The sequence below is a fragment of the Petaurus breviceps genome, unplaced genomic scaffold (assembly GCF_028583685.1).
Source record: "Petaurus breviceps papuanus isolate PSGF00001 unplaced genomic scaffold, PetGlider_PUasm1.0 90723, whole genome shotgun sequence".
Taxonomy (NCBI): domain Eukaryota; kingdom Metazoa; phylum Chordata; class Mammalia; order Diprotodontia; family Petauridae; genus Petaurus; species Petaurus breviceps.
This window is the reverse complement of record NW_027187323.1, coordinates 4249331-4276796: the sequence shown is the minus strand read 5'-3', so window position 1 is coordinate 4276796 and position 27466 is coordinate 4249331. Positions and strand designations below refer to the sequence as shown.

At 36.4% G+C, this 27466-nt stretch overlaps 2 long non-coding RNA genes across 11 annotated transcripts in view; one reads left to right on the top strand and one right to left on the bottom strand.

Annotated features, from left to right (window-relative positions):
• The window catches only part of LOC138145090 (uncharacterized), a 55279-nt gene extending 37262 nt beyond the window's left edge, over positions 1–18017 (top strand). Inside the window, exons 2-3 of the long non-coding RNA XR_011164103.1 lie at positions 591–674; positions 15636–18017. This is a non-coding gene — a long non-coding RNA (uncharacterized lncRNA). The remainder of the gene's footprint in view (positions 1–590; positions 675–15635) is intronic.
• A 6030-nt stretch (positions 18018–24047) lies between these two features.
• Positions 24048–27466, bottom strand: part of LOC138145087 (uncharacterized) — a 122547-nt gene continuing 119128 nt past the window's right edge. For all 10 annotated transcript variants that reach the window (XR_011164099.1, XR_011164097.1, XR_011164101.1 and 7 more), the window contains one exon: positions 24048–25168. This is a non-coding gene — a long non-coding RNA (uncharacterized lncRNA). The remainder of the gene's footprint in view (positions 25169–27466) is intronic.

Genomic DNA, 27466 nt, shown 5'->3' with positions numbered 1-27466 from the left:
GTTCAAGGGTGATTACCTGGCTGTTAAATCCCAAGATTTAGTGAGAGGAGGGAGATTTAGTTGACAGTGAGAAGAAGACTACCAACACAGAAAAGAATCAGTTCTTACCTGACTGAGAGCTGTCTATTCACGGATGATACTAGGGAAGCAGTGAGAGAAACCACAGACAAGAGCGTCAAAATAACCAACCCTATTGCTGTTCAGTAACAAGTCAGAATAACAAGTAAATTGAGGGAATGGATTGAATGAGATTTGAAATTTATGATATAACTTAGTAACTGCTGCTTCATGGATGAATGAAACAACGACATTTAAAGACATTCTTGTTACTTGTGATAGATTGGTTGTCAGGCATCATTTTTGAACAACCACAGTAAGCAAGGTTACATTTATATTACTTTAAAACTGTCAGAAGAGTGGAGAGTGAAATTAACTTTGTTCTCTTTTTCACAGGAGTAGATATCGGTAGATTGCTTTACTAGATGAAGGAGAATATACGTGATGGCTCTAAGATTAAAAATGAATTTTCTTATAAGCACTGAAAGTTTGTGTACAAAGAATGAATTTTTTCCCATTTGGCAATATTATAGGAAACTGATATATTGTAGAACCAAGAAAGAAAAATATTACCAGCAGCAATGTAACTTCCACTCAACAGGCTTACAGAGGCACAGGTGAGTACTTTCTACTCAGCAGAAGCTTCCTTTTAAAAGAAATGTCAAATTAAAAACACAGAAACTGAAACTTGCATAGAATCACTTGCAAATATGCTCTGCTGATGCTTTATTTTCAGAATAGTTTATAAATCAGGAAACATAACATTAGCATTGCTAAGTACTGTAGAAGGTGCATCAAAGGATCAGGAAGGATCAAAGGCTGGGTCTGCATATACCTAGCCAGCTAGATAAAAAGCAAAAATCCAATCAAAAGTAAGTAGCTAGTCCATACTACATCAACTATCTGGATATATTCAAAACAACCAGACTTTTTTACCAAGTTTTTCATCTGGATATCTGACATGTAAACACAATTTTATTCCTAAATAGCATCCAAATAAGAAAAATTCAAAGCAAATACAAGCAAATGAGAGAAAGGGTCATTAGAGTGATTTAGCCCACATATAGGGGTTGTTTCATTTGAGAAATTACTAAAATGATTTTTTTTTTCGAAACAGTAACAAAGATCATTTAAATTCCATCTCAGCACACTAGGGGGAAATGGTGGAAAAAATGATAATGGTAGTATTGTGGCACTGTCTTTTAATCAGTTAGTATCATTTTGATTGCAAAAGTGAACCATGAAATTTAAGGACCCATCGTCCAGATTTCTTTTTTTATTTTATAAGATAAAATCTTGAATCAGCTTTATGTAGTAAATAGAGCATTGATCATCAGGACACTTCATCTTTTAAACATCCAGTAGGAGCTTTATAAACAATGAAGAAAGTTTTCAAAAATGTCCCTAAAGTTATTGGAACTTTAAATCTATCAGATGGTTGTGAGGAGGGTGGCGGACCAGGGCATCCCTCTGAATTATTGTACCTCTATTCCAGTAGTTGATATTATATCAAATACAGAATTATATATAGTTTTCAATTTAATCTAGTTCTCAATCAATAATCATAGCCTGCATTTCCATAGTGTGTCATGGTTACAAAGCAAATTGACTCCATCCCTTCATCTTATAGCCAAAGATTCTGAAGGTGAGAGAAGAGAAATTATTTGGCCTAGATCACACAGCCATTAAGTGAGTCAGGTCTTACATTCAAATATTCTAAGATCTAGTTCAGTATTCTTTTCACCTGGTGTTTTCCTTACTCTCGTCCTCCTCCCTATTTGCTGATGGCCCCACTATGTAGAGAATGTGTTATTAACTTGTGAAACATAATAAGGTTCCAAAGCATGTTAATATCATACAGATAATGGTGGTGGTGGTGCAGCTGCTACTGTTTTTTTTTTTTGCCTTTTTTTGGAGGGCAATTGGGGTTAAGTGACTTTCCCAAGGTCACACAGCTAGTTTGTGTGTGTGTGTGTGTGTTAAGTGTCTGAAGCCAAATTTGAACTCAGGTCCTCCTGACTCCAGGGCCGGTGCTCTATTCACTGCTTCACCTAGCCACCCCATGCTGATGTTTATATATTAAGTTTTGCAAAGCACTTTACATAAATTATCTTATTTGATCTTCACAACAACTCTATGAGGCAGATGCTACTATTATCCCCATTTCACAGATGAAGAAACTGAGGCTAAGAGAATTTAAGTGATTTGTTCAGTGTCTGAGACAGGGTTTCAAAGTCATGTCTTCCTTACTCCAATTTCAATGCCTTATGCTACCTAGCTAAGACAAAGATCTAAAATATAATACCTGACTTCCAAGAAGATTTAAAGTATAAAGCTCACTGCTAAGAATGCACGAGAAGAGGAAACAGCTGTAACTCAGTCTGTGAAATCAAACAAATATTGTCTTAACCTTGCTTGAAAAATCTAATCACAGAGGTGGCAAAAATTCTCAGTTTCAGAATATACATTTGCTAGTGTAAAATCATTTCTGACTTCTCATATCTAAAATGGCTCATAAATAACAAGTTATATATCACATTCAAGATTGAAATGGAGATCGAGATTTATCATGATCTTCCTATTTGAAGACTTCTAAAGATATTTTCTGGGTGCTTAGCAAAAAAGAAAAAGAACTATAGAGTTCTTTGACACAAATGTTCACAATTTTGGACAAGTCACTAAAACTGCCCTGACCATCAGATTTCTTTTCTGTTAAATGAGAGGGGTAAATTAGTTGGTTCCCTTGGTACCTTCCCACTTTAAATATTTTGATCCTAGGAATCATCACAGTCTAAAGTAATAAGAAAGACATACAATAAGATAGGCCCTAACAAGATAGACATAATGCACGTTTAGCTGAGATCCCAAATGGTTTTCTATGTGAGGTTTTTGAGATAGGTAAGAGCAATCAATTCTAGTTCACAAGTCATGTGGTCTTAACAAGTCTTCTAAGTCTCAGGACAGCTACTGCTGGCCCACCTAGGAGGGAAATAACAGAAAATGAAATTGTGTGTGCATTTAGGAAGAATACTACTGGGCACCATACAAAATAATTTAAAGGTCTTCTAGCTACTTACAATCTAATATAGACAACATTGACTTAAGCACAGAAATAACACAGACTCAAGCTGTTACACTACTCTGAACTCAAAATTTTCCCAACCACCATTGCTAATATGTCTCTCTAGCCCACCTCTCAATTTCCTGACTCCTTTACTCCTCTGACCCTCACCTATCAACTAAGGATAAACCCCTCCTCTTTCTTCTTATCTCTTCCCTATTTAGATCATGATTTCACTTAACACAGTAATTCTTAATCATTTTTGTGTCATGGATTATTTTGGCAACCTGATGAAATTAGTGACTCCCCAAAATTACATTTTTAAGTTTTTGAAATAACATTTTCAGTCTTTTTCAATCATGCCTGACTCTTCCTGACCCCATTTGGGGTTTTCTTGGCAAAGATGCTTGAGTGGTTTGCCATTTCCTTCTCCAGATCATTTTATAGATGAGGAAACTGAGGCAAATAAGGTTAAGTGACTTGCCCACAAGTCACACAAGTCTGAGGCCAGATTTGAACTCAGGAAGATTAGTCCTGATGCTCTGTACACTATACATTGGGCCACCCAGGTGTCCTATAAAATAAAATAACATAAAACTAAAAGGGAATAGATTATACTGAAATATTATCAATTTTTAAAAGGAGCTAGACCCCATAACTTAAAGAATTAAAAACATCTGGCTTTAAATAACCTAGGTCCAGAACCACAGCACTCAGGATGACTCAGTACCTCTACTAACTCCATCTAATGTGCTATATAAACATTAACTGTTATTGTTGTTGTTGCTGCCAATGCTGTTATCATTGTTATTACTATTAAATCCTTGTACTTTCTTTGAATACTGCTGATGGTAAAAGAATAGGTTTCCCCTAAGGTGACACCCTAGGGCAGCTAGGTGGTGCAGTGGATAGAGTCAGGGCCTGGAGTTAGGAAAACTCATCTTCTTGAGTTCAAATATGGTCTCAGACACTTACTAGCCATGTGACCCTGGGCAAGTCACTTAACCCTGTTTGCTTCAGTTTTTTCATCTGTAAAATGAACTGGAGAAGGAAATGGAAAACCACTCCAGTATCCTTGCCAAGAAAACCCTAAATGGGGTCACAAAGAGTTGGACACAACTAAACAACACGGTGACACCACATCTTTTTCTGATAAAGGGCATTAATCTGTTAAAAACCAACTCACATGGTAGGGAGGGAGTAGGATACAACAAGAGGGCTACTCCTAACTTCCCAATGCTATTTCCAGGTTTTTATTTGATCACTTTCTTTTAACAATTCTCTTTTGAAGTCCATGTCATTCTCCTATGCACCCCAGTCAAGCAGGGAATGCCCAACTGGGCCTCACCCACCAAACTTTGGAGCAAGGTAATGGTAGGGGAAAAACTAAAGGTTAAGCAATTAAAAAGAGAGGTTGAGCTCAAGTTGGAGAAAGAGACTTGGAGAAATAGCATCCAGTTAAGAGATTTTGTGTACTCACTCTCTGGACATTTTGAACTGAAAAAAAAAATTGACCTAGCTTCTATAAAAAGAAATCACCTCCTCTTCACACCTAAAGAATGCAAAGGTGATAGAGAGATGACTGACTGAAGGCACAAGAAAGGAGATGGAAAGTTTGTGGGGTGAAGACAGGACATTTGGACATGGAAATCATCCCCAGTCCAGATTTCCAGCAAGAGCCAATCTCAGGAGAGAGAAGAAGAGAAGATCCTTGAGTTCTTGAATCACCTCCACTGGCTACACACTGATGACCTGAAAGGTTTTTCTGTGAATGGCAAACCATTAGAGCTGACACCTTACTAAATGAAGAGGAACTGAGCTCTTAGGTTTGGGGTTTTTCCTAGAGAAAGGGGACTTCACTTGGCTGCAGAACCTAAGAGGGATGTGATAGGTGGTTGTTCACAGCACCTCCCTGGGGGCGTCTCTTATAATAACCTCTTCCCATCCTCTCCACTGTCATCTACCAACTTCCTATAAGGAGGATCATCGAAGGCTTGGAGTTGAGTAACACGTAGGAGACTTTTCCAATAAAGGGGTAAGCTGTCAAACACTAAGTAGAAATCAGAGGGTCAGATTTAGGATAGTAGCAGTAGTAGGAATAAAGAAAAAATAAAAGATAATGAGAACTTTTGTGCAGGTGAAATGCACAGATTTTGTCATGGGAGTGAAGAAGGAACACTTATTTTTAGGAGTGACAATGTGAGAGAGAAGGAGAGACAGAAGTTTGCAGTCAAAGAAAATTGAGAGTTCAAGATCTTAAAGGTAGAGCAATCCCAATTCAGGACAAATTACAAAGTGGGACTAATTTTTAAGTAGGTGAAGTGAGTACAGATGCAGGCCATTGGAATCAATATTTGAACCCTGACAAATTACTTCCTTATATAGTGAGGAAAAAAAAAGCAGGTAAATACATTTGCTGGTTCACTTTCAATGAAATCTGAAAGATTCTGAAGGGTAGGAACAAATAGTACCAGACTTTTATTCTAATTTTCAAAATAAGGAAAAGGAAAGATTTTCCAAATCTGAACCCAGAGAGCTTGACTTGTACTCCTGGCAAAATTCCAGAACACATTAAAGGGATGGTAAGTAAGCTCTCAGAGAGAGAAGCCATAGACACTACTTCATAGCTGCAACAATGGGTCAGGCCATATTCATTTTATTTCCCTTTATCTGATAAGGTTACTACACTGGTAAAATAAAAGAATGCTATAGCCATAGCATACTTACATTTCAGCACTTCATTTCATGGTCTCATGTGGATAAAATGGAGAGAGACAGATATGGCAATAATAGAGCTAGATTTGGAACTTGTTAAATGACCAACACCAAAGAGCAGCTATTGTCAACCTGGAAAGAGCTTTTTAGTCACGTTCCCTAGGGACCAGTCCTTGGCCGGAGGCTGTTCGACATTTTTATTAGTGACTTTTAGGAAGATATAGTTGGTGTGTTTGTCAGATTTTTAAAGGATAACTAAGATACTAGATGACAGAATCAGGACCCAAAAATATCTTAACAGGCTAGAACAATTAGGACCAATTGAATAAGGTAGGGGCTGAAAGAAAAACGTCACCAGTAAAAGACAAAGAAGGCATGGATAGACTTGGGTTGTTGTGAAAAAGATCTCAGGGATTTAATGGACTGAAAGTTCATCCTGGCTGCAGGCAATATGAAAGTCAACAAACCCAGTGCAATTTTAGGCTGCTTTGAGATAAGTTGACTCTATACAGGGGCATAGCTTTACCACCCTTTAGGTACCACATTTTAGGAAGCACAATGCCAAGTTGAATCACATCCAGAAGAAGGTGATCAGAAGAGGAAGATGGCCCTAGAATGTGCCCTAGGAAGATCAGTTGAAGAAAATGGGAATGTGTAATCTATACAAGAAAAGATTTGAGGAACAGAACAGCTGTCATCAAGTATTTGAAGGACTGTTAGGTGGCATGGTGGAGAGAAGGCCAGGCCTGGAGTCAGAACGACTCATCTTCCTGAGTTCAAATCTGATCTAGCTATTTGACCCTGGGGAAGGCCCTTAACCTTGTTTGCCTTAGTTTCCTCATCTATAAAATGAGCTCAAGAAGAAAATGGCAACCACTCCTGTACCTTTGCCAAGAAAGCCCCAAATTGGGTCATGGAGTCAGACATGACTGAAAATGACTGAGCAATAGTGAAGAGGGTTTAAACTTGTCCTCCTTGGTCCCAGAGGGCAGAACTAGAGACCATGAGTGAAAACTACTAAGAGACAGATTTAGCCTTATTGAAAGAACTTTTGAGTAACTGGAGTTGTCCAAAAACAGAATGAGCTACCTTGGGGAATAGCAACTTTCTTGTTATTGGAGCTCTTCCATCAGAAGACAGATGGCTACTTGTTGAAGATGTTGCAAAAGGGGTTTCTGTACAGATAAAGGTTGGACTTGATGGCCTTTCCAGTTCATTCCAGCTCTGAGATTCTATAATTCTTATTCTCTTTTCCACCTTTCTCATTGATCTTCATAGTCATCTGAGTCACTGTCCCTTCCATCCTTCTGGGTGACTTCAACATCTAATTAATGAATATTCAAACACATCTACCTCATAGTTTTACAACCTCAACCCCATGGCCTTCATCTATATTCTACTTCAACAAGCTACCACATAGCCACATTCTGGCATTTGTCATCATTCAGAACTGTTCTATCAGTTCTGGAACTCTGGAATTCTTCTTTCTGACCACTCAAACAGAACCTGTCCTTTGTCCCAAGGACCAAGTCTATCCATTCTATCTTCACAATATTTCTCATATGTATTCCCCTTTCTCTAATCTCACTACTATTGCCCTAAGGCAAGCCTTCAATGTCTCTTTGTAGACAAGAATTCTAAGCAAACAAATGTGAAATCTAACTTTATGAATCCTGGGAACTGTGGTTCAGGGAATTTGACTGAAATCTTTTTATCTCCTATTTTCTCCCTTCTAATACCTCCTCCATGGCCCTTAAAATGATACTCCAAAGCATGTTCAAATCATGCTAATTCCTTACAAAAAAATAACAAAGCAAAGCAAAAAAAAATCTTCAGCATCTTTCTACCTACATAATAAAGTCCAAACTCTTTTTTTTTATGACTCACCATTTCCTTTATTTGTACAAAATAGTAAATAATCATACCCTGGCTGGGAAAAAGGGTGCTTTTAGCTTTAAACAAGTCCTTCTGTCCTGAAGTCTTGGACTAGCATCTTCAGCCCAGCATCTTTGGGTTTGGACTTGGCAGGCTTAGCAGCCTTAGAATCAGACTTGGCTGCCTTGGGGTCAGACCTGGTGACCTTGGGGTCAGACTTGGTGGCCTTGGGGTCAGATTTGGTGGCCTTAGGGCCAGATTTGGTAGTCTTGGGATCACACTTACTGACCTTGGTGGCAGACTTGGTGACCTTGGGGTCAGTGGGCTTGGTAGCCTTGGGGTCAGTGGTTCTGGAAACCTTAGAGTCAGGCTTCATGATCCTGGAGCCTGGATGTTTGATGCCAATCCTAGGGACTATATGCTTGGTAGCCATCTTGTGGCCAGCACGCCAGGCACTGGCCTTGGGGATCTTGTGCCTGAGGAGCTTGACTTTGGAAGCCTTGGTGCTCAGGGCCTTGATGGCCTCTGCTCAGGCCTTGATGGCTTTGGCATTGTTGGCCTGCATCTTCTTCAGCCCCTTCTTGTTCTGTTTCTGGGCAAAGCGCATGTTTCTCAGAAACTTGGGGTCAACCCCTTTCACAGACTTCTATCTCTGTGACCTAGGTTTCTTGATGCCATTTCTGTGCCATTTTCATGATTGGTTGTGAGTGGTATGGTTCTTATCCTTAGCCGTCTTTACACCGTAGTCTGTGCTAACAGGCACTCCACCGACCAGAAGAGGCCAGAGGGAGAGAGAGAAAGAAGCCCAAACTTTTAAAAATGTCATCCAAGACCCTCCATACTCTGATTCCAACCTACCTGTCTACCATCACCCTTGACAGACTGTGTATTCCAGTCAAACTGAACTAATTCCTATTCCCCCAATATACTTCATGGTCAGACCTTTTTTCAAGGTGATTTTCCCACTGAAAATGACCTTTCCTTCTATCTCATGCTATGATAATTCTCTCCATTGTTTAAGGTCCATCTAAAATGCTACTTCCTCTTCAAAGTTAAAAATTATTTCCCCTTCTCTGTGTTTCTACAAAACACTTAGTTGCTACCATTCCTAAAAACTATCATATCTTGTCTTGGATTAGAGTTACTTGTATCTCGTATTACAGTTAGTTGCATACACATCCTTTCTAGATTATAAACAACATGAGGGCAGGAACTCTGTTATTCATTTTTGCTTCCTTCCTAGAAACTGGTACCTACAGTAGGTAGGACTGATATTTGTTGAGTTTAGTTGAACTGAATGGAGATGATGCTGAGCTAATTGAAATAATTACTATGTATTATGTACAAACAATGGAGCAAGTGCATCTTGTGGGATAGAATTGAAAAGGAAGTCATAATTGGTACATGCTTAAGCAAAGTGGGGTTGGAGGAAAATTATGGCTCTGTGCTTTTTCAGTATAGCCCAGAGAGTACCATAACTGTACAGTCACACACTAGCTAACCACAAGCCAGCTAACCAGGGGCCAGCTCATCTCTCAACAGCTTTATTTAGATTTCTAGGTGCTTCACCCCTGAACCCTAGCCAGACAATTCTCTGCCAGTTAATTGATGCTTCCATTTCCTCTCCTGCAGATGAGAGCTTTCAACTTTTAAAATAAGTGCTCTGAATATTATTATAGCACAAAGGTGTGTGTGTGTGTATGTGTGTGTGTGTGTTTAAGGAATCTACATACATCTATTTATAAAATTCTTCCAAATGCCTCTTTGGCTCTGTTTCCATGACTCTAATATCCAGTACTTAGAACCGGGTCCTGGGTATGACTAGTCCATCATAAATTTATGGTGATCTTGGGACAGAGAGAGATTATTTTGTTGTTGTTGTTGTTGTTGTTCTTAAATGACATTTATTCAATGGAAATAATTTTTTAATTCCCCCAAACCTTAGAGTACCTTAGATAAGGAATTAAGTTCTGAGGTTGAGAGGGCTTAGAGCCACTGGAACCCAGTTCCACCACAGGATCAGAGAAAGGTAGACAAGAGATGAAGCACTCAATGAACCAGTCATCTCATTCTACATGTGGCCCATGTCCTCTACTATGAAAGGATTAAAAGTCAAGGCCATTTGTGCTTTCTTTTTTTTCTTTTTGCCTGTCCTATGGTGCCTGTAAAGCCCTGCCTGGAAGAATCATTTCAGGTGGTTAACAGCTTAGTCAATCTTGGCTGCCAACTCTCCTTTTCCTGAGTTAACTTTTTTCTATTGCTGTAAAGACTTTTTCTAATTACTTTTTGGATTAAAACCCTCCTTGTTGCAGAGGGATCCGGCTGCTCCTGTTCCAGCAGGCCCAGGCCTGGAGGATGCCTTTGTGCTGCCTGACAGCTGGGCTCCAGCCAGGTGCATGTGAAGACCATGCAGATTAGGAGCTGTGTTGGGAGCTTTGTAACCAAGGACATTCCAAAAGCACACTTAACATCCATCCCCCTGGCCTCCAAGAACCCTGGAAGGGAGGGGCCTTTAGAGGTATCCCTGTTCTAAAACACATCTTACAATGCTTTTGCTCCACAAATGTAAAGCTCTTGTTTTTAGAGATAGCTATTAAGAAGCCATCACTTTATGTTATTGGTGATATATTTAATATCATGTAAAGTTTCCTCACCCCTTTCATTGAGTTCCAAACTCAAATACAAAACAGAAATAGTGTCAGTATCTACTACTCTGCTCTGTGTCGGACCCCAGTCATATAACCTTGTCATTCCTTCTGGGATGGTGAGAAGTGTTAAACACAGCACATCATAGAAGTCTATATAGCTTTTCTCTGGGATGAAGCTGAAAGACAGTGGCTCTATTGTGACAGCTCTGGAATGTGACCACCCAGAAACTGTCTTGGGAGTAACTGTTCATCCATAATGCAGCCTGTGAAATCTCATAGGCCTTCATCCCTTCCAATGTGAAAAGAAATCCTAAGAAGTTTCATCAACCTAAGAATTAATTAATTAATATGAATGAGAAGGGGGCAAGCATTTATTAAGCATCTACTATGTACCAAGCACTGAGCTGAAGTGCTTTACAAATAGCATTTCATTTGATTCTTAAAACAACCTTGGGAGACAGCTGCTTTTATTAATCCCCATTTTATAGTTGAAAAAACTATGGCAAGCAGAAGTGAAGTGATTTGCTCAGGATCACTTGGCTTATAAGTGTCTGGGGCTCAATTTGAACCGAGATCTTCCTGACTCCAGACATTAATGAAAAAGCATTTATTAAGTGCTTACTATATGGCCAGCCACTACATTAAGTGCTAGGGATACAGATATAAAAAAGCAAAATAGGCATATTTAACTCTGAATCTCATATCCTAATCCTCAGTGAGCTATTACCAAAAACACTTGGTTGTTGGATGAAAAGGGGGAGATTCAGTAAAAAAAAATAAATATAGGACAGATAAGATTAAACAAATAAGATAATGGTATATGGAAAGAAACACTGAGAAAATAAGAACTGGCTGACTTCTTATTCCCCTTTATTTAGGTGGTCTACATACACTAACACTCTGATAGCATGTTATTGTTCATCCTTCATTTTCAAAGAGGACCAATGACATCATGGGGAGATGGCTTGACTGCATGTCAACTGGATTTAAGTGAGGCAGAATTACATAAAGTCATAAGCCTCACTCTCTCTTCCAGAGTCATCAGAATCCAGTGGCAAGACAAAAATCTAGATGACCAATGGTGGCCTGGCATGCATTGGGTGATCTCAATGTTTGACCAAGCTCTAAGCTTTCCACAGCACCTACTTCTTCCACTGCCTTTGTAGCCATTGGAACAAATTGTTCTCATCTTCCCCCATTCCACTGGGAGGAAATCTTCACACACGTGGGGTAGTTATCGCCCTACCTCACCAATGGATTTGAGGGCTGTGGGTTACCCTCAATGCCGTTTAGCCCATCTGCCAAGATGGTTTCACAAGTGAGTAGCTACTGTGCATGCTATAACTTCTTGGAGTCATAGGTGAGAGCTGGATAAAGGTGGACACTGAAGGCGGATGAGCAGCCCTAAGAAGTGCTCAGCAAGCCCTCACACCAGAAGTGCTGGTCCTGATATCATAACCTTACACTTACAGAGCTTATTCTTCAGTTAAATATTGTATTTCAAATTCTAGTTGCCATGGTGTTTAATATCTTCTTCATTCTGCTACACAGAGGCATCATAGCATAGAGCAAAGAGGTCTCGGACCCAGAGTCAAAAGATCTAGGTTCTAATCTCACATCAGAAATTTACCGTCTGGACCATGGACATTATCACTCAAATGGGGATGAAAATACTGACCCACCTCACAGGACTGTTATGAACTAATCATTTTGCAAAACTTAAAATTTTATAGTAATGTGAGCTATTTGTATTCACCTGCATAGACGACATAAGGTTGTCCCCTATAGAGCATGGATTGTACACCTTACTATTTCCAGATTGACAATAGCAAGTATTCTTGGCAACCATCCAGAAAAACCAACTAGTATCTATCTAACTCACCAATTCTCCAACCTAAAATTTAGAAGTCATGCTGCATCTCTTCTACCTATGCTCCAAGACCTGTTCTGGTGACCTATACACTTCTTATCACGGTTCAGATGGGGATGTCAGCCTATAAAATTCACAAGATTTCATTCATGGTGACATTGGAGATTACATCTTTCGAACAGTTACTACCTGGTAAACTTCACAATGCTTCAAGGAACTAGGACAAAATTAGTCTCAGTGAGCACTGTAATAGTGCCCACAGAATGTTACACAACCCAGAGGAGGCTATGCAGCAGGGTAGGTAAATCTTCTGTGGAGGATTTGTTGGAGACCATAGACAAGCATCAGACAGAAGGAAAAGGCACGATTTGGTTGTAACCTATACCAGTAGATAAAGTATCCACAGGGATGAAATCACAGATCCATTAGAGTTCTGAACTAAAAGCAAAATATTTTTCATAAAGGGTATCCTTCATGATCCTTGGATATGGGTCCAGACATCATTACAAAAAAAAAAAAAACCAGCATGCAACTTGGAAGGTGAACTCTGGACCCACATGCCTATGTAAATACATTTTTTTAATACTTTAAATCTTGTTTCTATTTATATCATCTCAAGGATTAAAAAAAATCAACTTTTCATTTGTGAGCACATTCATTCCCTCATTGTAAAATATAATGTCCCGGGAAGCTCTTAATGGCATTGGATGAAGTCATAATAAATCGTATAGATAAATCAAAGCTACCTTGACTACATAACACCCCGAAAGGATTTACCTCTAAACAAAACCAGATGATGCAATGACTGAAAATAACATTAGAATATTTAAAAGGACATTTGCCAAGGTCCTTAAGACCTCTAGATTGATTGAACTTGGCATCTGTCTTACTTAATAGGCCTTATCTTAAAGAATTCAGCCATTCTCTTATCAATTCTGACTACAGCTTGACATTTTAACACCTTTATTAGCTTCAGACTAGATAGGGTCATAATAGACACAAAGAAATCTTTCCTTTCCACTCTTCCTTCTCAGGGTTTTTAAATTCCCAGGTTGAAATTATGGAAGGGACCTTGGCTCAGAGGACAGAGTGGCTTTCTTTAAGTAAAAGTTTTCTTGTACCCACACTTGAATCTTAATAGGAGATACTTAAAGCAGTTTTAGGTTTCCTTCATCTGGGAGGTGATAAAAGTAGCTGCTCTAAACTGGGGCACAGAATGTGATGAGCTCTTGTCATGATTTGGGTTAATATGCCTAAAAATGGTGCTCTCACAACTGAATAATGATTGATCAGTGGCCCCAGACTCATTTAAGTGGATGTGCTTTTGAAACTATTTCATGAGGATAGCCTATTTGGCACAGTGGAAGGCAATTGACCACTCAGTTTCCCCCATAGTCTAATCCATATTAGTGGACTGAGCCAAATACACCCCCAGGAGTTAATTCTAAAGAAGCAGCATTCTAATGATTCAAAGCCAATTGAAAGGATAAAAGTATAGTTTTTCCATTAGCATCTTTACCATAGCATCCTCATAAAAAAAGTGCATAATATTATGTAAAAGCAGATATGTTATTGAAGGTCTACTAGGTTAATAATAAAGGACTTGGGACTAGAAAGAATCTTAAATATCAATTAGTCCCAGGGTTCTTAATCTGGGATTAATAGATCCTCAAAATATACATGGTTAAATTTCAAGAAGTCTGTGAATTTGTTTTAAATATGTGTGTATGTATATATGCATATGTGTGTATATATAAATGTGTATATGCATACATATATATGTATATAATATTGGAAATTGAGGGGATGCCCATCAATTGGGGAATGGCTGAATATTGTGGTATATAAATATAATGCAATATTATTGTGCAATAAGACAAAATAAACAGGCAGATTCAGAAAAAACCTGGAAAGATTTGTACAAACTGACGAAAAGTTAAATGAGCAGAACCAAGTAAACATTGTACACAATATCAGCAACATCATGGGATGATCAGCTATGAAAGATTCATCTCCTCTCAGCAACACAATGATTCAAGGCAAGTACAAAGGAAAATGTTATCCCATATCCAGATAAAGAACTGATAGACTGAATGCAGACTGAAGTGTACTTCTTTCAGTTATTTTGTTGTTTCTTGTTTTTTCCTCTTTTTATCTGTTTCTTCTTCCACAACTGTGATGAATATTTTTACATGATAGCAAATGTATAAACTATATCAAATTGCATATATATATATATATATATACACACACATACATATATGTTCCAATGTAATTGCTTTGCTTTGTAAGTCTGGGCATTTTATTTTATCAATTCAACTATACATTTTATTGAATTAATTATTTTATTCGTTTAGAAGCATTAACCCAAAAGGGTCTATTCACTGTGCCACAGATTATCATATACTAAATCTGGTGACTTTTGTGGATTGTAAACTCAATATGAATCAACAGTGTAATATGTCAGTCAAGAAAGTTAGTACAATCTTATATTGTATTAAGCGATGCAAGGTGCCCTGGAATAAGAAGGCAATAATCCTAATGGGTTCTCCTATGGTCAGACCAATCACAAATAGGGTATTGTGTGCTGTTGTGAATGGCTCATTTTAGGGAGAACACTGATTGACCAGAATGGTGAAGGATCTCAAATCCCTGCTTTATGAGTAGTTAGAGGAGATAAGGTTGTTTATTCTTGAGAAAAGAATTAGAAAGGATATAACAGTTGTCTTCAATTCTTGAATGTCTTGTTACTTGGAAGAAGGATTGGCCTGACTCTAAATGGCCCCAGAAGGTGGAACTAGTGAAGTGAGTAGAAACTGCAAAGAGGCAAACACAAACTCAATATAAAGAAAAATTTGTTAATAATTAGAGCTATCTAAATATGGAATGGGATGCCTTAGGATATAGAGGATATTTTCCTCATTGGAGGTCTTTAAGAAAAGATCAGATGACCAATTGTCTCTTACGGAGTCAAGGGTATTCTAGTTCAGGTCCTTCCCAACTCCGATGTCTGTGATTCTGTGTTCTAGCTAGAAATGATTATTTTTAAACGTTAAATATTTCTTTTGAGTACAAAAAGAGAGTAACAATCCATACAAAGAATGTCTATGCTGTCTATATGCCATCCCATTTTTCAAACGGGATAGGATAACTAGTTTGGAACTGGAAGGGACATTGGAGGCCATCTCGTTCAATCCTTTCATTTTAATGATGTCCAGGGACATGAAATAACTCATCAGTCAGTGAGAGATTAAAAATAAAAAGGAAAAGACCCTTATATGTACAAAAAACATTTATAGCAGCTCTTTTTGTGGTGGCAACGGATTGGAAATAGAAGGGGTGCCCATCAATTGGAGAATTCCTGAACAAGTTGTGGTTATGATTGTGATGGAATAATATTTTTCTATAGGAAATGTAGAGGAGAATGCTATTGGAAACACCTAAAAGACTTACATGAACTGATGCAAAGTGAAGTGAGAAGAACCCAGAGAACAGTATACACAGTAATAGCAACAACGAAGATGATCACTTGTGAATGACTCAGTTATTCTCAGAAATATAATGAAGCAAGACATTTCTGAAGAACTTAGGATGAAAAATTCTATCCTCCTCCTGAGAAAAATCTGATGGAGTCTGGATGCAGAACAAAGCATACTTTTTTAATTTTATTTTTCTTGGGGTTTTTTGTGTGTGTTTCTTTTCTTTCACAAGATGACTAACATGGAAATATGTTTTGCACGACTGTGTATGTATAATCTATATCAAATCACTTGCTTTCTCAATGAGAGGAGAGAGAAAGAAAGGAGGGAAAGAATTTGAAACTTTAAAAACTGAATACTAAAAATTTTTATGTATAATCAGAAAAAATAAAATATTTGAAAATAAATTTCATCCAAGTCTCTGTGAATAAAGTTGTCTAAATTATATGTACTTTTCATTAAGGAAATTTTCATTTCTAATCTAAATCCCTTTGCTTTCAAGTTAGATTATAGCTTACCCTTTGTAGAAACAGAATATTCTTATATCTGTTCTTTTCATTGATATTAAACAATTATCAAGGATTCATCCTCCCAATATGCTCAATAAACCCAAACAACTTAGCCTCTTTGTTTCATATAGGGCCTATCTCCCATGTCTTTATTTTTCGTATTAATGGGACAATATAACTAGAAAAAGACAATTAATCTAGTTCATTTTCCTCATTTGACATAAATTGAAGCAAGTTAAATATGGCCCCAGAGCTAATCAATAAAACTTATCTAAGTCCTCTATATCATTTAGAGCTATAGATCCCTTGACTGTATAAATTCTCCTTTTTTTTATCTTAGTTAAGCCAAGAAACAGTGATCTGAAAAGACTACATATATGGGTCACAATGATAATCTATTGTCCAAGAACCAGTCTAGTCAAGATGTCACATCAACTCTCTGTAATCTAAATTACAGAAGGTTTATGATCTATATTGGTGAACGGAAGTACCCACAATGAAATCACAGATCCTTTGTGTATGTCAGATAGAGCCATAGTATGATTTTAGAGTTTCTATGACTTCTAGTCCTATATCCAATACTTTTTTAAAATTACATGCTACAGAAGGAAATTACATTTATCTGGAAAGGTAACATAATGCAGGGGCTAGACTGAGGGTCTTACAGTCAAGGAGATTTACATACACATCCTACCTCTGACACATTCTAACTCTTTAATGATGTGCAAGTCAACTCCCAGTGCCTTGGGCAACTCTGAAATTTAAAGAAGAGTCAACCTGCTTATTTGAAGGAATTTCCTGAACCACAAATTCCATGCACGGATAAAAGCTCCCACCTAGAACAAAACAACCAAAAGAAAAAAGTTCCATCATAAGTTTTCAACTTTATCAATCATCTCAACCAACTACTTTATATTACATTTAAGGAAAACAAAGCCCAAAGAAGTGAAATGATTTGCCCTAGGTTATATAGGACATGAGAGGTAAGAGCAAAGCTCAGATTCTCTGATTCTAAAAACAATGTTCTTCCTACCTTGAATCTCATGATCCAGTCTGCTCCCAAATCTTTCTCTATTGAGCTTACCTACAGTCATTTCTTCTCACACCTTATTTTGACTAGTCTGTTTTTCTTTCCTAAGTCCTAAGAACCTCGGTTCAAAGTATGACCATTTGGGGAATGGAGAATGAAAGCAAATACATAGTTGATAGAAAGGACAAGATGGACAAGTTCAAGAATTCCACATTCTCATAGGATGGAACAAGTAGATGAGTTTTAAGTTTAATAGTGAAATTGCTTTATAAACACATGTTCTTTTTTGTAGATGGCATAGTGCTGACTACACCAAACCCCAGAATGCTACAGACCCTCTTCAATGAGTTTCCCATCCACTCAAAAGAGTTGGATCTAACAACCTACACAGGAAAAATTAAGTGGATAAAGAGTGTTGTAAAAACGATGACATACAGCAGACTAGATAGCTCATTGAGATAGTGCATTATTAGAACATATATCCAAACAGACATTGTAGATGGACAAGAAACTGGGTCCAGAACTAAGAAGGAGGGGGAAATGAGCTAGAATGAATTGGGAATAGCAGAGAGTACTTATAATAATTCCAAGCTGCTCCCTGGCACCAAAAGTCATCTCTATAAAACAAATATTCTCTCAGGGATGCTATAGGGATTTAAATGATGAAAAACCACACCAAAAAGAATGAAAATTTCAGATGACCCAAAGAGCAATGAAGAAATGCATGGTGAGCATAAGTAGGCTTATTATTTAGGAAATAAATCAATGATCAGGAAAGGTGGTGAGACAATCACGTTTCAAAAGCAAAAGATTAGAAATAGACAACCTAAGTGGTTCATTAGTATGCACGAACCTTTTTTTTAAAACACAGACCTAAAGGAAGTCCTTTAGCACACTGGATCAATCCTCTGTGGATGATTTATGGGAGGAAATAAACAAGAATTGTACAGAATGAGAAGGCACAGATTTGTCATGATCCCCTTGGAGGGAGGATTCACATGGATGAGATCACAGATCCATTGAAGTATGTCTCCTTTTCCTAGAGCAACCTAGGAGAATTATTTGTGTGCAAGTGTTAAACCTCCCTGGAACACCTTTCTAATCATTTCAAGTTACAGAAAAATATACCTTTATCATCTATGCCTAGGAAAGTCTTTTAAAAAAAGACTTCCATAACTTAAAACCAATTGCATCTCCTACTGCAAGGGACAATTTCTACTTTTGAAGTATTGACCCTAGCTCAGCAACTACTCTAACACCTAGAAACCTGTTACCAAAATCAGAGGGATTTCTTTTTAAATTAAGTCAGGAAACTGCTTAAAGCAAAAGGATATAGGGAAATCTGTAGAACAAGATTTATGCTGCTGAAATCAAATAGCTGGTGCTATTTTTATGATCACATTCTGTACTTGAAAACATCTAGTTAGAGAAAACAGGAAAGGTTAAGAATTCTAAAATAACATTTTGAAACTGCTTTGTTCTAGTATCTGTCACTACAGCTTTTGTCAGATGTTTGAATACTGGTAATTGGTTTGTGCCAAAGGAAAGTGGACAGTTATTTCAAAGCTTTTCCTCTCCATGGGCCATTAAATTGCCAGGAATTACAATCACAACAAAGTGACACATAATTTAGAAAGAACGCTATGCATGCTTTTAATTAAACAAAGAAACATCCCCAAATTGTTTGGAAATGCCAGATACAATGTTGAAACCAGAGGTAAACAATTAAAAGAAGTAGGTAGTTGACATGGATAACAGTGAATGATATATTCACGGACTAGAAGAAGCTGGTGTATTCACATTGGAAATATGACTGCAGATGTAAATTGCTGGGTTCTTGAAAGACCATGGCTATTAAACAATCAATATAAAATCCTCCCATTTCAGAATTGTAAAAGGGTTCTTTCAGGCAAGAAACCCAAGAGCAACTGTAAAGCTGTCTTCATTCATATCCTTTGAAATATAAAACGGTGAACTTAGACCACCAAGAATTGCAAGGAATGCCAGCTGATGTTTACTACAATGTAGACTTCATGTTCTTTACATATGACTTTCTTATGCTTTATTAAATGTCTGTCAAAAAGGAAATTTAACTTTGATCTTTCAAATATAAATTCATTATATTTCACTTTCATTCCCTGTTTTAACAGGTAATTAATGAAAATAATTATTTGTGTTCTTGCTTCTCACCTCAGGCTCTCTCTGTATTACATAGAGTTCTGCTGAGGTAATTGAAGTAGTGTTTTGTTTTTTCTCTGATTAGTATTAAGTCTACTGAAAAGTCATCTAAAATTGTGTTAGAAAGGAACCTACTACATACCTGTGAATGCCAAATGAAAGAGATTTACAATTACTTACAAAGGGCACTCCATTTAAAATTGGCCCATTTAATGTAATATAGACTCAAATGGGATTTAAAAAAAAATAAAAAGAGGATGACTTTTGGGAGATATAGATGAAACTGTGCTATAATGAAGTCTCTTTTGATGTTTCCAGTAATAAAATCCCTTGAACTTTTCAACAATGAGCCATGTACAAAAAATGGAACTAGTTACCTCATAAAGTGGTAAGTACTCTGTCATTCAAGAGGTTGAGGAATAGCCTAAGTAACCATCTGTTCGGAACCTTGTGAAGGAGATTTTTGCCACTAAGTGAGATATTAGAATAGATGACCTCTCCAATCCTTTTCAGATGAGTCTGTGCAATCTTGTATGCAAAACCAGACCATTTGTGGATTAGCAGATGGGAAAGGCCCAAACTCACAAAAAAATATTAGAGATAGTAACACTGGAATAACTTTAAAATAGACAGCGCATTTATTAAGTTAAAAACAATTAAAGTCAGTAAAATATTACTTTTTAGTTTAAGTACTTGAGATTAATTACAACTTTTAAAGTCAAAACTAAAATTTCATTGTTGTTCAGTTGTTTCCAACTCTTTGTGACCACCATTTTGGATTTGGGGCTTCCTTGGCAAAGATACTGGAGTGTTTTGCTGTTTTATTTTCCAGCTCATTTTACAGGAAAACTGAGGCAAACAGGATTAAGTGACTTGCCCAGAGGTCACAGAGCTAGTAAGTTCCTAAAGCTGGGCTTGAATTCACAAAGATAAGTCTTCCTGACCCTTAGTCCAGCACTTTGTCTACCGCATCAGCTAGCTTAAGTATTTAACATCAATTTCAACTTTTAAAACTTATGTTAAATTAGGTCATTTTGAATTTTCTGTTTATAATTCAATAAAAGTGGACTCAAAATAAATAATAAATTCCTTTCTATTCAGTCTCTGAATTAAGCTTTGTTTATAGATTATTTTCTAATTTGCAAAAAAAGCCATTTTCTCATATAAGCCTCAATATTCTCATTATATACATATTCTCAAAAGTTCCTAACCCTTCCTTAGTATTTTTATAAATTCTGCCATACCAATGGGTCAGTCCAAGGCATATGAACAAATGGTCTAAGTTAATGGGCTGCCTTCTCCATTGTACATCATTAACTGCACAGTAGTCATTTATCCATTTGGGTTTTTCCTCTATGAATTGTTAGACTGAGATCTTTTAAGAGATCTTAGATCTAATTGAGGTATGGTATTTTGCACCTTTATGTGATCAATACCATGGCATTTGCTAATGAGAGTATCTGGAAGATTTCCCTATCCACTGGAAATTCCTCTTCCATTTGGACTCTGAGAAGGTTCTCAGTGATGGGGGTGAATATTTTCAGCAAGCATATATCTTCCTTTTTTATGACTCACTTGATGTTGATTTGATAACTAGAGAATTTTTTAACAAAGTTGTCTTTCTGGTTACATATATCAACGAATCTTTAATATTATGAAGGCATCCATAGGAGACACTATTGAAGGCATCAAGGAGTGAATACTTCACTGTGCTCTCCCAAATCAAAACCATTTTTATCAACAGACAATAAACACAGCAGAATTCTTTTTTCTTGAAACAGAAGAGTGTCTTTACATGATAGTAAAAACATTGTCTATCACAGAAAATCATTCTCAAAAGCCTACTGATTCCCTTCTCATATTCTCATCATGATTGCCCTTGATGATATAGTTCATTTTCATAAAGACTTTCTAGAGATATGAAAATAATTATATGAGTTCATTGTTGTTAATGTCTTCTTGATCACTTGGGCTTCTTTTCTTTCTGCTAATCATACTATTTGTGATTTTTCCAACTGATTGATATTGTTCTCTCTTGAGATATCCTGAAAATCTCTCTCATTGATTTCAAAATTACATTACATCCAGCACATATTTCCTCTCTGCATATATAGTCTGGATTAACCAGTCTTCTTAATTCCTATGACCACTTCTTTATATAGTACCTGGCAACCTGGGATATCAGAGCCCTGATGCTGTGGTTTAGTTGTCATGAATGATAGGAATAGATAGCTACAGAAATGTTAAAAAAAAATCTATTTTATTATCTTTTTGTCATCTTCCTTTAAATTTTTTTTATCACTTTATTTTTCTTAAGTACTCACAAGAAATAGCTACTTTACTGGGAGTCTGACATCTAGAATATATATGTAAATTGTTCCCTTGATATAATTAATTACAAAAATATAGGAAGATCTGCAAACTAAAAAAATAGGTCAGGGTTGGACATACTGATTTCTAACTTTCACATGACTTTCCTTGGCAAGGATTGACTGTTGGTAATTCTCTCTAACAACCTAAAATATGGCAAAGGGACTTATCATCCATTTTCCTTAGTGATCTCATAGGAAAAACCCATTTGAGAAACATTTACACACATCTGAGTTTATAGAAATGTTTAAGAATATGTAGTCTGTCTATCTTTGATTTTCTTTTCCAAAAAATAAAACAAATCATCTTAAATGGAAACCCTCTTTGATTCACCTTACACCATTACAAAAAAAATATGCTTATCTACCAACTGTACCTATATTTTTTGGCCAACCCCCCCCCAAAAAAAAAAAAACCAAGGACCAAGGACAACTGTTTTGTTTAATTCACTTCTAAATTGAACCTTCAGGCAAGTATGACACATTTATATAAAGAAATCACTCTCTTTCGCAGAAATACTGCCAGGGTCTTGAATATCTCTCCCCTCTCCCTGTTGCCTGCCTTCCTTCTTAGATCAAATAAAAAAATGTGATCTGGAAAGATGAAAGACATTTTTGACTTATAAACATACTACAAAAGGAAGACATGAAAAGTCTCTTTTCTTTAGTTATTCACAAGTTGACAACAAATATTTACTCCCATTACATAACCTTTGTAACTTCCCAGTGAGATTGAATGATATGGCCTGAGTTTAATGTGGTATACCTCCAAAGGGGGCTTTATTAAATGAGTTTCTAGCATAGCCCCTCAAAAGTTTATTATAGGGCTACTGACTTAGAGGAGACACTGTGCCTTAAACGAACTGTCTTTTAAGAAAAAAACACAAGCGGCCAGGTAGCACAGCGAGTAAGAGCACCGGCTCCAGTGTCGAGAAGACCTGGAGATCGAATCCCGGGCTCAGACACTTAGCACCCACCCAGAAACACCTGGCCGTGTAACCTTGAGCAAGTTAATTAACCCCAATTGCTTAGGGGTGGCCAGGTGGCTCAGCGAATAAGAGCACCGGCTCCAGTGTCGGGATGACCTGGATCAAATCCGGGCTCAGATACTCAGCACCACACCCAGAAATAATAACTGGCCATGTAACCTTGAGCAAGTTACTTAACCCCGATTGCTTTAAAAAAAAAAAAAAAGAAAAAGAAAAAAACACTTATCTAAATAGTCATCACAATAGAGGCAGCAACAGCAAAGTGACTAGGGTACCAACCTGAGAGCAAGGAAGACCTGGGTTCAGGTTCTAACCCTGGAACACACTATCTTTGACTACTGGCAAGTTCCTTGAACTCTCAGTGCCTCAGGAAACTTTCTAAAACCCAAAGTTACAGATTAGCTAGCTACCTGTCTACTTCATAGGAGCATAGGAGGGAATTTCCATACTGGTACTTTCTTGGACCAATGAAAATAATAATTATTATTATTATAATCATAATCACAATTATAATTATATGTGTGTATATATATATATAGTACATGGCAACCTGGGATATCAGAGTCCTGATGCTGTGGTTTAGTTGTCATTATAATATGTCATAATTATGTCTTAATTATAATTATATAATAGCCAATATTTATATAGCACCTACTATGTGGCAGACTCTGTGCTAACCACTCTACAAATGTCATTTGATCCTCACAACATTTCTGGGAGGTAAATACTATTATGTCTTGATTCTACACATGAAAAAACTGAGGCAGAAAGAAGTTAAATGACTTGACTAAAGTCACATAGCTAGTAAGTATTTATGGCTGAATGTGAACTCAGGTCTTCCTGACTCCAGGTCCAGCACTCTACCCACTGTGTCTGACTTTTACTCACCAAAAAAAAATGATAACAATAATATTCTATATTTTCGATATTGCTTTTAACTTTTTCAAAAAGACTGGAATGAGATTCTGGACTCCTGGTTTCTAATCCCAACTGTGAAATTGAATATCTATATGTCTTTGGGCAAAACATTTCAACTTGTTCAATCTCAATACACTTCTCTGTAAAATAAAGGTATGGAACTAGATGACCTCTGGCCTCATCTAAAAAGACAGGTGAAATTTTAAGAGATAAGACAAAGCTACCATGGTTCAGTTTATTATGTAATTACTCCAGTAATGTTAATCATCCACTCCCCAGTTTGAATAGTATTCCTCTAAAGAGTCAAATGGGTGAGTTGTGTTGATTGATGTAATAATTTCTAAAAATATTTTTATTAATTTGCTGTATAAATTATCTGTGTAAATATACTTTAGATAAAATAATTACAAATAATTATTATAGTTTTACTTTGAAATAAAAAATTTCATTCTACTGTCTCTAATATGTATCATGGCGCTGAGTCAATTGACAAAACTAGTCTTTCAAAATATTCTTAAATTCCCATCCTTCTTAAAATATATATGAGGTAGTTTTTTATATATCTATACTAATACAGATATACAAATATATTATAATATATATTAACATAGAGATATACCCTATATAGAGAGAGATATACATGTATCTAGATTATGTGTATATAATATAGTAATATAGTATATTAAATAATAGCATATAAACACTATTAGTATATATGTATTAGTATATTTATACTAATGTAGATATATCTATATGTATACATTTATAATAGACATACATATATCATCTTTATATACCTATATATAGCATAGTATAGTATATTTACATACACATAGCTCTATTACTGTAAATACGCATATATCCATATGCATGTACATGGACTAATATAAATATACATATATCCATATGCATATAGATCTACTAATAGATAGATATTCATATGTTACATAGTGACGTCATTTTGGTCCTCTTCAAGAACAAAGGGCAACAACATACATATATATACATATTAATATAGGTATGCATATGTGTGTATATATATTACATCTAGATCTTTACTAAGAAAATAAACTAATTTAGATATACACTAAGGGGATAGATACTAACAGTATACATACTAATATATCTTATTAATATATTATACATACACTCATACACACACACACACTGTTAAGTTTACCAAATTCATTTCTATTGGACACTACAAACATCTATGTTGAAAAGCAATGCCCACTTTAGACATTATCCTCCCATCATAGCCTCCTTTAACTTACATATGTGAGATGAATGACTCATGACTAAGCAATCCTCTTGATCTATAAACAATTTGTCCAGTTTTCTGTTGCATATGTGTGGGAACAATGAAGCAGTGAGGAAAGAGTTATCAAAATAACCTCCCCCAGTCTTCATCCTTTCAGGTCACCTAGGTTGCAAGATGACAGAATCAGGATCCCAAAAGATCTTCATCAGCTGAAAGAATAGAGTAAAACATGGAATGAATATCATAAGAATAAATGTAAAGTCTCACATTTAGGTTCCAAAATCCAGTTACATAAATATAAGATAGAGGAGACATCATTTATATAAAGATTATCTAGAGATTTTGTTGAATTCAATATGTATCAGTAGTATACTATAGTCAAAAATTAATATAATCTTAAGGTACACTGATAGAAGTGTGGTTTCCAAAGTAAGAGAGGTGATAGCCCTTCCATACTCTGCCCTATCAAGACAGGATCTGGAATTTGGGTGTCCAATGATAGACGCCATATTTTAGAAAGGATACTGACAAACTACATTACATCCAAAGGTGGGAAACCCAATAGTGCAGGAACTAGAAAACATGTCATACAAGGATGGGTTGAAGAAACTGAGACTTCATGTAGAAGAGGGATTAAATGTTCTTATTAGTCCAGGAGGAAAGACAAAGGACTAATTAGCAGATGTTACAGGAAAACAGATTTTGGCTTAACGTAAGGAAAAACTTCCAAACAATTAGGACTATCTAAAAATGGAATAGGTTGTCTAAGGAAATGATGAGTTTCCTGTCACTGGATACCTTAAATTTAAGTGAAGGATAAATTAATATTTGCTAGGTATATTTTAGGTAGAGTTTATGCTTTGTCTAGAGCAAGAATTTTTAACGTAGGGTGCAGAAACTCATTTTCTTAATCTTTTAATAATTGTATTTCATTATATTTAGTTTCCTCTGTAATCCTCTGCATTTTAATTTGTTCATTTAAAAACACTATTTTGAGAAAGAATGCATAGATTTCACCAGGCTTCCAAGGCAATCCATGACAAAAAAAAAAAACAGTTAAGAACTTTTAGTCTCAAAATTGGATTAGGTTATCTAAATAATTCCATGATTCTTTTATTCCTCATGTGAAAGATGAGGAAACTCTGTGTCAAATAGATTAGTGACTTGCTCAAGTTCACATAACAATTTAATGGCCAACCCAGGATTTCTAGTCCTGTGAATTTTCTAACTGCTGCCTAATGGATTATAGAAATCACTCTAAATAAAGATGCAAATAATTATAACTGTATTACTTGACTGTTAAAAGGGATTAAAGGTTAGCAATAATGAATTCATATTAGCAACACCAACGTTAACTGTACCACTTGACAGAAATTTAATATGAGTATCACAAGCTGTATGTGAAGAACATTGTTATAATAATTTACATTAAGATTTCACAGCATCCACAAGCCACAGATTTACTCTTGTGTTGGAAATGAAAGTCAAAAATCTCTGCAAGGTCCAGTTCAGATGCCACTTCCTCCATGAAGCCTTCCATAATTTTATTAGCAAAAAATATTTTCTCTTTCCTCAGATGTCTGACAGCACTTTGTATGTCTCCTGTGCATTTCTCACATCCTAGCTTGCATTATAATTCATTGTGCACCAGATTTCTCTCCCCAGTTATATTTCACTAAAATCCTACTCCAAAGTCTCATTATGGCAAAGAAGTAACCCTGTATTCTTGAAGGCTTTGCCAACAGAACACAAGTTCTGATGGAGCCTACAAAACTAGAAAGCTTTAAAGGTATGTCCCAGCACATCACTGTATGATTGCTGTTTCAAGACCTCACCTTACTAAGTTTGGGGAGGTCTTCCAGTTACTGTGAATACATTATGAAATATTTGAACAAAAGTATTCTATTCAGTTAGGTAGGGAGAATAGCAGCGTGGTTATTAAGTAATCCATGACTGAGGTGGCCACAGCCTGGTTCTTGTGAGTAGTTGGAAGGCTAAAAAGAAAGGGACTGAGTCATGCAGCTACTACGTAAAGATAACCATTTATGATGGGATGATCTGAGATGTATTTCAGAGAAAGGGTCCACAGGACAGAATTCAGAGATGGAGGATGGGATGGAGAGAATGAAGGAGAGAAATGCTTAAAATAATTCAAAGGCTACAGATCTGGGAGACAAGGAGAATGCTTACTCTTGGATTACTGGGCTGTTGTGAAGAAAAAGTGAGGTGGTAAATGGGAAGCCCTCTAAAAAGAAATATTTGTTCAATGAAGAAAAGTTAGAAAGTGCTCAGCATCAGGCCTTATGCCTAGTAGGTGATTGGTAAACATTTCTTAAATGAATGCATGAATACTAGCTACCATTTATATAACACTTGCTATGTGCCAGGCCCTGTGCTAAGTGTTTTACAATTACTATCTCATATGTAGTGTTATTATCCCCATTTTATTGTAATTCCCATTCTACAGATGAGGAAAACTGAGGAAAATAGAAATTAAGTGACTTGCC